Source organism: Saccopteryx bilineata, chromosome 12 (assembly GCF_036850765.1).
Source record: "Saccopteryx bilineata isolate mSacBil1 chromosome 12, mSacBil1_pri_phased_curated, whole genome shotgun sequence".
In the NCBI taxonomy this organism is placed as follows: Eukaryota; Metazoa; Chordata; class Mammalia; order Chiroptera; family Emballonuridae; genus Saccopteryx; species Saccopteryx bilineata.
The window spans coordinates 52,276,252-52,288,712 of NC_089501.1; the positions used below are offsets into that span (position 1 = coordinate 52,276,252).

At 43.1% G+C, this 12,461-nt stretch overlaps 1 pseudogene; it reads right to left on the bottom strand.

The window, feature by feature from the left end:
- Positions 1–11,329: 11,329 nt before the first annotated feature.
- The window catches only part of LOC136316080 (microtubule-actin cross-linking factor 1, isoforms 6/7-like), a 63,833-nt pseudogene continuing 62,701 nt past the window's right edge, over positions 11,330–12,461 (bottom strand).

The window sequence follows — 12,461 nt, forward strand, 5'->3', positions numbered from 1 at the left end:
TCTCTAAAATCAAGACAGAAACTATAAAAAAAAATTTAAACCTCCTACATGAGAGATAATAATAGGTTATTCTTTAAAATCTCACACAGCAATAGAAAGTCACAATATGTATCTATATTTGTTATGAGGGTGTCTGGGTAAATCTGAACACAGCCTAGATACCTACTGGTATTAAAAAATTATCAATTTCAGATATGATTCTTGTATCACGTTTATCATCTATTTTCTATGCCTATGCTGTATTTTACATCCACCTCAGTACAAAGTGATTCCCCTAAAAAGTCTGGAACCTCTGACACCATACATAGTTATTACAATAATATTGACTCTATTCCCTATTCCTATGCTGTACTTTACAACCCACACCCCATACCCCTCACCCCTCACCCCCCCAATACCCTGCACCCCCCATTTCCCCCCTACCCCCTATGCCCACACATCCCAAAAATTTGTTGGGTCAAGAACAGGTCTCGGGCTTTTAGGTTTGCTCATTTATATTGAGGGGCTGCAGCAGCTCTTTGCCCCACGTGCTCCACGTTGCCATGGCGCCCACCTCCACTGGCACCAGCCCGCCCCTGCGTGTTCCCCGGGGATTGCTGGGTAAACAACAGGTGGTGGTTTTTAAATTTGCTCATTTGGATTGAGGTGCTGCCAATGCCCCTGGCCCCCACGTGCTTCCCAAACCGTGCCCCTCACCCGCCACCCCCTACCAACAACACAGTGCTGATTCTTCACCACAGGATGAACTTATTTCTAAAGTGTCTGCAGAGCCTCACTGCATGTGGGAACAGCAGGTGCAGGATGCCTTCTAGCTCTTAGTAAAGAGTTGGATGTTATAGGTTTAGATGTGTCCCTTTGAATTCCCAAAATTAATCTTGTTAAATGTGAAGCTATAAAAATTTCCACCACATTAACCAATTTATTTTATTTTTTATTTGAACTTATTAGGACAACACTGGTTAATATAAAATTATACAGGTTTCATGCGCCCAAAAGTACAACACATCTCTGCACTCACGCCCTTCAATATAAATGAGCAAACCTAAAAACACAAGACCTGTTGTTTATCCAGCAATCCCCTGGGGTGGGGGGAAAATGGGGGGTGGAGGGGAATTGGGGGGTGGGGGGATAATGGGAGGTGGGAGGATAATGGGGGTGGGGGAATTGAGAGGTGGGGGATAATGGGGGCTGGGGGAATTGGGGGGTGGAGGGAATTGGGGGTGGGGGGAAATTGAGGGGGTAGGGGTTGTAAAGTACAGCATAGGCATATGGAATAGGGTCAAATTATTGTAATAATATTGTAAAAGCATTGTGTATTCACCCCCAAGTCAAGTCTGTCCATCACCATATACACCCCCTGTATCCTTCTCTACCTTTGTAAGAAAACGATTTTGATAAAGATCTTTCTTCATGACTCCAAAATAATTTCAATATTATGCAATATTAATTCAGTGATGTTTCCCTAATATTGGCTGAAATAAGTGAAAAAACCTTTTACAAATTCATAGAAAGATCAAATGTCTAATTATTTTATATATCTTTATTCTTCTCTCAATCTGAACCAACACCTGAAGGTGAACCTGTCTGTGTATTTGAAGATTTCAGTTCTCTTGATGGGATGGAGAAGCTTAATCACACAGATAATAATTTACACACTAATTAATAAGACAGGTGAAGGAACAGATGAAAACTGCAGAGTAAGTACAAGAAGCAGGCCTTCTGGAGAAATGTGACTTTCAAGACTTTCATCAGTTCTTCCACATTCTTTATCATATATTGTATTATTACTGTGAATGTATATTTCTAATGAAGGTCTTTTTCTTGTAGCTTAACATTCTATGGTCCTGTAGCAATCTAGAGTACCATGTTAGACATGAGTAGTACAGTACAGTCTGGCTAGTGCCTTCCTTCAAGGCACAGCATTGTGGTTACACATGTATATAACTTACAAAGTGATCCCCCTAAAATATCTAGCACCTCTGACACCATATATATATTACAATAATATTGACTCTATTGGTTATGCCTATACTGTATTTACATCCTCCTTAGTACAAAGTGATCCCCCTAAAAACTCTAGAACCTCTGACACCATACACAGTTATTACAATAATATTCTACCAAGTATTCAAAGAAGAACTAACTCCTATCCTTCTCAATCTATTTCAAAAAATTCAAGATGAAGGAAGACTTCCAAGCACCTTTTATGAAGCAAGCATAATTCTGATTCCAATCAGGCAAAGACAACAAAGAAAGAAAATTACAGGTCAATATTGCTGATGAATTTAGATGCTAAAATCCTCAACAAAATGTTACAAACCAGACCCAGCAATATATGAAAAAAAAATCATACACCATGATCAAGTGGGATTTATTCTATGAAAGCAAGGCTGGTACAATATTGACTAACCAATCAATGTGATTCATCACATAAACAAAAGGAAGGAGAAAAAACACATGATAATTTCAATAAGTGAAGAAAAAGCATTTGATAAAATCCAGCACCCATTTATGATCAAAACTCTCAGCAAAGTGGGAATACAGGGAACATACCTCAACATATTAAAGGCCATCTATGATAAATCCACAGCCAACATCATACTCAATGGGCAAAAATTAAAAGCAATCCCCTTAAGATCAGGAACAAGGCAGGGGTGCCCCCTTTCACTACTCTTATTCAACATAGTTCTAGAAGTCCTAGCCACAGCAATCAGACAAGAAGAAGAAATAAAAGGCATCCAAATTGGAAAAAAAGTAAAACTATCATTATTTGCAGATGATATGATACTGTATATAGAAAACCTTAAAGTCTCAGTCAAAAAAGTACTGGACTGGATAAATGAAATCATCAAGGTGGCAGGATAAAAAATTAATACTCAGAAATCAGAGGCATTTTTATACACCAACAATGAACTGCCAGAAAGAGAAATTAAGGAAAAAATCCCCTTCACTATTGCAACCAAAAAAATAAAGTACCTAGGAGTAAATTTAACCAAGAAGATTAAACTTGTACTCAAAATATTATAAAACATTGATAAAAGAAATCAAGGAAGATACAAACACATGGAAGCATATACTGTGCTCATGGAGAGGAAGAATAAACATCATTAAAATGTCTATATTACCCACAGCAATTTATAAATTCAATGCAATATAAATTAAAATACCAATGACATACTTCAAAGATATAGAACACATATTCTAAAAATTTATATGGAACCAAAAGAGAACACGAATAGCCTCAGCAATCTTGAAAAGGAAGAATAAAGTGGGAGGTATCACATTTCCTGATATCAAGTTATACTACAAGGTCATTGTACTCAAAACAGCCTGGTACTGGCATAAGAACAGGCATATATAGATCAATGGAACAGAGCAGAGAACCCAGAAATAAACCCACAGCTCTATGGATAACTGATATTTGACAAAGAAGGTAAGAGCATACAATGGAGTAAAGACAGCCTCTTTAATAAATGGTGTCAGGAAAATTGGACAACTACCAGCAAAAAAATGAAACTAGACCACCTATTACACCATTCACAAAAAAAACTCAAAATGGTTGAAACACTTAAATATACTTAAATATAAGTCATGAAACAATAAGCATCTTAGAAGAAAACATAGGCAGTAAGCTCTCCGACATCTCTCGCAGCAATATATTTGCCGGTATCTCCAAGGGCAAGTGAAATAAAAGAGGATAAACAAATGGGACTATATCAAACTAAAAACTTTTGCACAGCTAAAGACAGTAAGAACAGAATAAAAAGACAAATGACACAATGGAAGAACATATTCAACAATATGTCTGATAAAGGGTTAATAACCAAAATTTATAAAGAACTTGTAAAACTCAACAGCAGGAAGACAAACAATCCATTCAAAAAATGGGCAAAAGAAATTAATAGACACTTCTCCAAAGAGGACATTTAGATGGCCAATAGGCATATAAAAAATGCTCAACATCACTAATCATTAGAGAAATGCAAATTAAAACCACAATGAGATATCACCTCACACCACTCAGAATGGCGGCTCATCAACAAAACAACACAGAATAAGTGCTTGCCAGAATGTGGAGAAAAGGGAACCCTCCTGCACTGCTGGTGGGAATGCAGACTGGTGCAGCCACTGTGGAAAACAGTATGGAGATTCCTCAAAAAATTAAAAATCAAACCATCTTTTGACCCAGTTATCCCAATTTTAGGATTATACCCTAAGAACACCATAGCACTGTTCCAAAAGTAGAAATGCACCCCCGTTTATGGCAGCATTTTTCACAGTAGCACAGATCTGGAAACAGCCCAAGTGTCTGTCAGTGGACGAGTGGACTAAATAGCTTTGGTACATATATACTATGGAAGTCTACTCAGCCATAAGAAATGATGACATCAGATCATTTACAACAACATGGATGGACCTTGATAACATTATACTGAGCGAAATAAGTAAATCAGAAAAAACTAAGAAATATATTATTCCAAACATAGATGGGACATAAAGGTGAGACTCAAGAGACATGGACAAGAGTGGAATGGATGGGGGGGAGGGGAGGAAGGTTAGGGAGGGGTTGGGGGAGGGGAGGGGCACAAAGAAACCAGATAGAAGGTGACAAAAGACAATTTGACCTTGGGTGAGGGGTATGCAACATAATCAAATGTCAGAATAACCTGGAGATGTTTTCACTGAACATATGTACCCTGATTTATCAATGTCATCCCATTAAAATAAAAAAATGTAAGCCTCATGCAATCATGAACATTATCTGTATTGTTTAACACGAGTGCCTGTCTTAAAGTAAGATCTCAATAAACGTTTGTTGAGTAAAAAAAAGGAAAAGAAAAAAACCCTGCTACATACAATATAATTGATTCCAATAAGAATATGAAAAAAATAGTTTTGTTATCCAAATTTGTATTCACTTTATCTTCAACTTTTTTTCATGGAATGAAAGTTGAATATATTTGAAATAAATTGTAATGTGGAAACATTTGTCCAAAGCAGGGGTCCCCAAACTTTTTACACAGGGGGCCAGTTCACTGGCCCTCAGACCGTTGGAGGGCCGGACTAAAAAAACTATGAAAATCTCTATGCATACCGCACATATCTTATTTTAAAGTAAAAAAACAAAACAGGAACAAATACAATATTTAAAATAAAAAACAAGTAAATTTTAATCAACAAACTTACCAACATTTCAATGGGAACTATGGGTTTGCTTTGGGCTAATCAGATAGTCAATGTCCGATTCCATATTTGTCACTGCTAGCTGCAACAAATGATGCAAGTGTTCATTGGTTAGTCTAGATCGGGTTGGACATTTTAAATTTTCATCCTAGAAAATGTCTGTCTGCAGACATAAGTGCTGCCAAAAATTGTTGACATTTTAAGAGCATGGTTCCTGATATTAGGATATGTCTCTGATGAGAGAGAGGCATAGAAATTAGGCAAGTTGTTTGACTTGAATGCGTCTTTCAGAGAGTCACAATTCTGCATTTCAGCCAGTTCCATTTGGTAAATTGAATCCACATTTTCAATGTCAATAGAAAATGGGTTACGGAAAAGCTGAATGTCCTGTTCATGGAGATGAAGCTCTTTAAATCTAAATTGGAACTCCTTTTGCAACTTTTCCAGTGAATCCACACATAATTCTTTTGGGAATGCAATCAAGGGTTTTTCCGCTAACAGATTTTGAGTTAAGGGGAGATGGTAGAAATTTTTCTCCTTCACTTGTTTAATAAGGAGGCCTAATTTTACTTCAAATGCTTTTACATGTGATTGCATATCACAGATGAGCTTCCCTTTTCCTTGAAGTTGTACATTGAAACTGTTGAGTAGCTCTGTTACATCTGTCAGAAAGGCGAGGTGCCATTTCCATTCTGCATCATTGAGCTCTGGTACTTTGTTTTTTGAAAGCATAAAAGCTATAATCTGTGGAAGTAAGTCATAGAAATGTCTCAAAACTCTCCCTCGACTCAGCCAATGGACTTCGGTGTAGTACAGAACATCTTCATAGGCCACATTTAGCTCAGACAGAAATTCCTGAAATTGCCTGTGGTTTAGTGCATTAGTTCTAATGAAGTTAACACAACATACCACAATTTTCATAACAGAGTCCCACTTCAGTGATTTACTACATAACACTTGTTGGTGGATGAGGCAGTGTATGGCTATTGGATGAGAATGGTTAAGTTTGTCCATCTCTAGGTTAATGCGAGCAATTACTCCTTTCTTAGGCCCCACCATACTAGGTGCACCATCAGTTGTCACATTGGATAGTTTAGCCCAGTCCAGCTCCAAATCCTTCACAGTTTGGGAAACCTTTTCATAGATATCCTCTCCCGTAGTTGTTCCTTTGATGCTTTGCAGTGCAGCAAGCTCTTCTGTGACTTCGAAATTGTCATTCATCCCACAAATAAAAATTAGAAGTTGTGCAGAATCACAAACATCATTGCTCTTGTCAAGTGCCAAGGAAAAATAAGAAAGTTTTCTCGCAGAGTTTTGCAAATGCTGATGCAAATTGTCCCCCATTTCTTCAATCCTTCGTGTTATTGTAGATCCTGAAAGACTGTACTAAATAAGTCTGCCTTTTCTGGACACATCTCTTTAGCAACAGAAAGAAGGCACTCTTTAACAAATTCTCCCTTCACAAATGGTCTGCTAGCGCATGCTATTAGCTTGGCAACTTGAAAACTTGCTCACAGTAATAAAATATTTAGCTGCTTCTGCTTCACAAAAGTATTTTACTGAGTTATAAATGAATTTTTCAGTTTTAATATTTTATCTTTTCTCACATCTCCAACCAAACAATCATATTTATCTTTATGTTGAGTTTGATAGTGTTGACACAAATTATACTCTTTGAACACAGACACTATATTCTGACATATCAAACACACAGCTCTTTCCCTGTACTGCATGAAAAAGTAACCATAAGTCCACTGTTCTTTGAATATCCTACACTCTGAGTCAATTTTTCTCTTTCTTGACATCATTGTTTCCTAGGGATTCCAAATTGATAATAGTTAAATACCAATATATATATGCTCTCTGCCCCTCCATATAGGTCCCATGCTCTCTGCCCTTCATGTAGGTCCAGGCCTCTGCCTCCCATGTAGGTCCAGGTTTCTGCCCACAATGTAGGTCCATGCCCTCTGCCTCCCCCATGTAGGTCCATGCCCTCTGCCCCCCCATATAGGTCCATGCCCTCTGCCCCCCATGTAGGTCCAGGTCTCTGCCCCTCATGTAGGTCCATGCCCTCTGCCCCCCATGTAGGTCCAGGTCTCTGTCCTCATGTAGATCCAGGTCTCTGCCCCCCATGTAGGTCCATGCCCTCTGTCCCCATATAGGTCCAGGTCTCTGCCTCCCCATGTAGATCTAGGTCTCTGCCCCTCATGTAGGTCCAGTTCTCTGCCCCCCATGTAGGTCTAGGTCTCTGCCCCCCATGTAGGTCCAGGTCTCTGCCCCCCATGTAGGTCCAGGTCTCTGCCCCCCATGTAGATCCAGGTCTCTGCCTCCCATGTAGGTCCATGCCCTCTGCCCCTCATGTAGGTCCATGCCCTCTGTCCCCATGTAGGTCCATGCCCTCTGCCCCCATGTAGGTCCAGGTCTCTGCCCCCCATGTAGGTCCATGCCCTCTGTCCCCATGTAGGTCCATGCCCTCTGCCCCCATGTAGGTCCAGGTCTCTGCCCCCCATGTAGGTCCAGGTCTCTGCCCCCCATGTAGGTCCATGCCCTCTGTCCCCATGTAGGTCCATGCCCTCTGCCCCCATGTAGGTCCATGTCTCTGCCCTCATGTAGATCCAGGTCTCTGCCTCCCATGTAGGTCCATGCCCTCTGCCCCTCATGTAGGTCCATGCCCTCTGCCTCCCATGTAGGTTCAGGTCTCTGCCCACAATGTAGGTCCATTTTTAAAATCCAATTAAAAAATAAATAAAAAATATACTTACCTAGTGCGGCAGCCACTGCCGCGCTGTGGACCCGGCGCCTCGGTCTTCAGTCTGTCAGGCCTGGATGCGCACGTCGTGCACTACAACGTAGCGACGTGATCATCTAGGTAGGACAGTGAGCGCCGAGCGCAATACAGGAAAGAGAGTTCCTGTATAGTGGCGGGCGCATTATTTCAATTGTAAGCGCCAGAGTGCTTACAATTGAAATGAATCAGGGAACCAGCTGAATCCCCGTAAGTGTGACGGGGGCTGGGTAAAAGGCCGTCACGGGCCGTAGTTTGGGGACCCCTGGTCTAAAGCCCTGGAATATGGCAAGACTACTGAGGACAAGCTTTCAGAGCACCAGCCTGCATCCCTTCCAGCAGACCAGTTAGAACAGAGCACGTTACAGAAAGGACACCCACCCACTCTCACTCCCACACCAACCCGATGCACCCTATTTATCAGACTAAGTTTACATAAATCAGAGAAGAGTTACAATGCAATTAAATGTATCCACAAAGTAATAGGATATAAAGCACTCTGCAAATATTAAACCTTTTTTTAAGGGATCAATATTTTCTATGAAGAAGCTGATATTGGGCTGAATGAGGAAAGCTGGGAGGGAGACCAACCCACTGCGTAGGGATCTGAGCAGCGGCTAAGTTGGGTGGGTGCCCTCAAAGGAGGGAAGCAGGAAAGCGGAGCCCACTGGGGCAAATTGACTGGAGTTCTGGAGGAGGTTTGCACACTGCGCACCTGCAACTGTCAGGTAGAGGCATCCACCAGAGGCTGGGCACTCCTTCCTCTCATCCCCAAAACAGGGCTGTCACCCAAGTCCTAAAAGCAGGAGTCTCATGCTCCAGCCAGTAGTCACAAGATCTCACGCACCTCTTAATAATAATGACAATCTCATCAATGGCATCCAACTTCTGAGTGTGTGTGTGTGTGGGGGGGGGGAATGGGCTGCATGAACAGGAGCTACCAGGAGGTGAGGATTGCAGTTGAGAGGAGTGAGGACAGGCTGGGGAGGAGAATACACCCACCTTCAAGTTCACTATTTCTTGCTTATCCTCTGCCTGCAATCTGCTCGGGCTTCGCATACCCCTACCTCTCCCAAAACCATCCATGCTGCAAGTGACAGCCCCCAAGGCCACCCCGGGAAGGGGCCCAGCGTGACCCCCCAACCTCTGCTGAGCACAGTTGTTTCTCTCAGAGAGCCCAGAATGCTGCGCCCACCTCTGGTCAAGACCCACACTGACTGACACCGATGACTCTAAATTCACCCCAGGAATCACCCCGCTCATGCCCATCTCGCACTAGTTTAACCCCAAGCCCCAGCGAATGTCTCAAAAGTCTTCCCCAGGCATTGCCCAGCAGTACCGCGCCTCAAGAAAGTACTTTGGCTGGCATTCAGGGTCTGTCTTCCCTGGTCCATTACCCCCTTGTCACTTCACCCCAAATCTAGCGGTTTCTGCCCTGTGCTAGATCCCTTCCCCAGCGGGAGGAAGATGCCCAGCTCACCATTGTCCTTGGCGTTGGCAGCAGCAGAGGCCTCGGTGTGGGAGGGAGCAAACCCAGGACACCAGGGCAGGCAGCGGGTCGCACCAGACCACTCCCGGCGGCTGTTAATCCAATAGTTTCTTAATTTTTTTTTTATTTATTCATTTTAGAGAGGAGAGAGAGAGAGAAAGAGAGAGAAAGGGGGGAGGAGCAGGAAGCATCAACTCCCATATGTGCCTTGACAAGACAAGTGCAGATTTTGAACCCGCGACCTCAGTCAGCATTCCAGGTCGACGCTTTAACCACTGCGCCATCACAGGTCAGGCAATAGTTTCTGTTAATCCAATAGTTTCTGTTAATCCAATAGTTTCGGATGCCTGGGCTCTGGTGCAGGGTAAAGCCAGTGGGCTTGAATGGGAGCGAGCAAGGCTGTCCCTGTGCCAGTGATAGTAAGAGACAGGCTGGCCCCACACGCAGGAGGTGGCTGGCAGTGACTGCCAGGTCCCTGGTGGAAGCGGAGAAGAGAAGGAAGCCAGCAAGGAGTACCAAGGCCCTGCCCACCAGTGTGTTACTGCAGCATCCTTCCAATGGCCCAGGCCGGCACTCCACCATCTGACCCAATGTCCAGGGTTGGCACTTTAGCAACTGGCCTGCCTCCTGGGCTGTCTCTCAGCATCAGGTCCAAGGTCCCTTGCAAGTAATTGCTTTAACATCCAGACCCACTTCTTGGCTGTCAATCCAGCATTCAGTCCAAAGTCCCAGGCCGGCACACCACCACCTGAGCCAACATCCAGGGCTGGTGCTTAAGCAAAGTCAGAGGTCCTGGTTCTTTATCGGATGAGAAGGCGTTTTGCATTTGGATTGTGACTTGACTATTCTTTTTGGATTGTGATATGGTTAACATCCAGAGCTCCAGCAATCCACCCAAAGTCTTTAACCTGCGATCTAGGCATCGGCCCCAGCTTTGAGGACAGCACACCAGCATTGGCCTAACACCCCAACCTGTGAACCAGCATCAAAATCAACTACTAAAGCAAATTATGAACTGATCTGAATTTCATCCGAGGAGCTTGAGATTACCCAGAAATCAGTCCTGGGGAGTCCAGGCCACTCTCACGTCCTGTTCCACTGCCTCTCCCTACCCAGGCTCAACACATCCTGGGATGTCAACTTGCTATTTTCAATGTGATAGTTATTTTTTTTAAGAGAAAGAGGCAGGAAGGGAGAGAGATGAGAAGCATCAACCTGCAGTTGTGGCAGCACTTTAGTCATTCACTGATTGCTTCCTATATGTGTCTTGACTGGGGGGCTCCAGTTTAACCAGTGACTCCTGGCTCTAGCCAGTGACCTTGGGCCCAAGCTGGCAACCCTGTGCTCAAGCTGGTAACCCCATCCTCAAGGTGGATGAGCCTGTATTCAAGCTGGCAACCTCAGGGTTTTGAACCTGGGACCTAAGCGTCCCAGGTCTAGGCTTTATCCACTGCACCACCACTGGTCAGGCTGTGATACAGTTCTTAACTAGGCAGAAAGCATGATGGGTGCACACCATCTTAAACATTACTTTACATTTTACCCCCTCACCGCTGCATTTGAAGAGCATCCCCTGGCTGCTTAGGCAGGATGCTTAGGACTAAGAGTCTGCTTTAAGCAACATGGTATCTGAGAAACAGGGAAGGTTTTCTGTAAACTTCAGAGAACCAGAGAAATGTGACTTGCTTAAATGAGAAGTCATCTGGACTGAGAGAGTGTGACAGCCAGAGGTTCTCTGGGGCAATGTCATCCACAAGGGAACCCCAAACAAAACTCTAAACACTCATCTCCCAACAGATAAGTCCCAGGGCTGACATGCCAACTGTACCCACCCACATACAGGAGAGTAGAAAGCTATGGTCAAAATGTACTCAAGATACAATTTCCCATTCCTCATCTTCAATTTTATCTGTATCAGTTGTTGGTTGATAAGCATCCTTATTGGGCTGGAGAGCAGCCACGAATTCGTAGTAATCAATGTAGCCATCCCCATCTCGGTCAAAAATGTCAGCAACAGCCATCATCTCTAACTTGGTAGTAGGAAACTCTGGAAAAAGTTAAACCACATTTGGAATAATAATTAAAAGGGCTTCCTTGGTTGGTTGAAGGTTATATAAATGCTACTTGAAAGAAAGAATGTCTTGGCCCTGGCCGGTTGGCTCAGCGGTAGAGCGTTGGCCTGGTGTGCAGGGGACCCAGGTTCGATTCCTGGCCAGGGCACATAGGAGAAGCGCCCATTTGCTTCTCCACCCCCCCTTCTCTCTGTCTCTCTCTTCCCCTCCCACAGCCAAGGTTTCATTGGAGCAAAGATGGCCCGGGTACTGGAGATGGCTCCTTGGCCTCTACCCCAGGTGCTAGAGTGGCTCTGGTTGCCACAGAGTGACACCCCGAAGGGGCAGAGCATCACCCCCTGGTGGGCAGAGCATTGCCCCTGGTGGGCGTGCTGGGTGGATCCCAGTTGGGCGCATGCAGGAGTCTGTCTGACTGTCTCTCCCCATTTCCAGCTTCAGAAAAATACAAAAAAAAATATAAAAAAGAAAGTATGTCTTGATGTTTTTTTTTGGAAAAGCAATATATGCTCAACTTTAGAACCCTAGAAGATAGACTTACTATTAACTTTTGCTGCTAGACTGACTATACTTGGCCCATGCAATTAAAAAAAAGGCATTTTAGATAATACCACAAAGCATAAACAGAATATTGTAACCACTCATGGGACCTATCAACCAACTTAAGAATTTACTTATCCACTCCACTATATTATATTTACATTATTTCAGAAGAGTGACAATGGGGAACTAAGAGGATCAAGTTTCTTCTTTTTAGGTAACTGTCCTTTTGATTCCAGACAAACTGCTTTCTAAAGGTGAATATTTACAGTAGCAGAATGATTTATTAAAACGTAAATAAGATTATAGTGTTTCTCAATTCAAAGCCTCTGGTGGCTGCAGCTGTCCCACTGTTTCTAGTATAAAAGCTGATCTCTTCACCAGGGCCCATGAG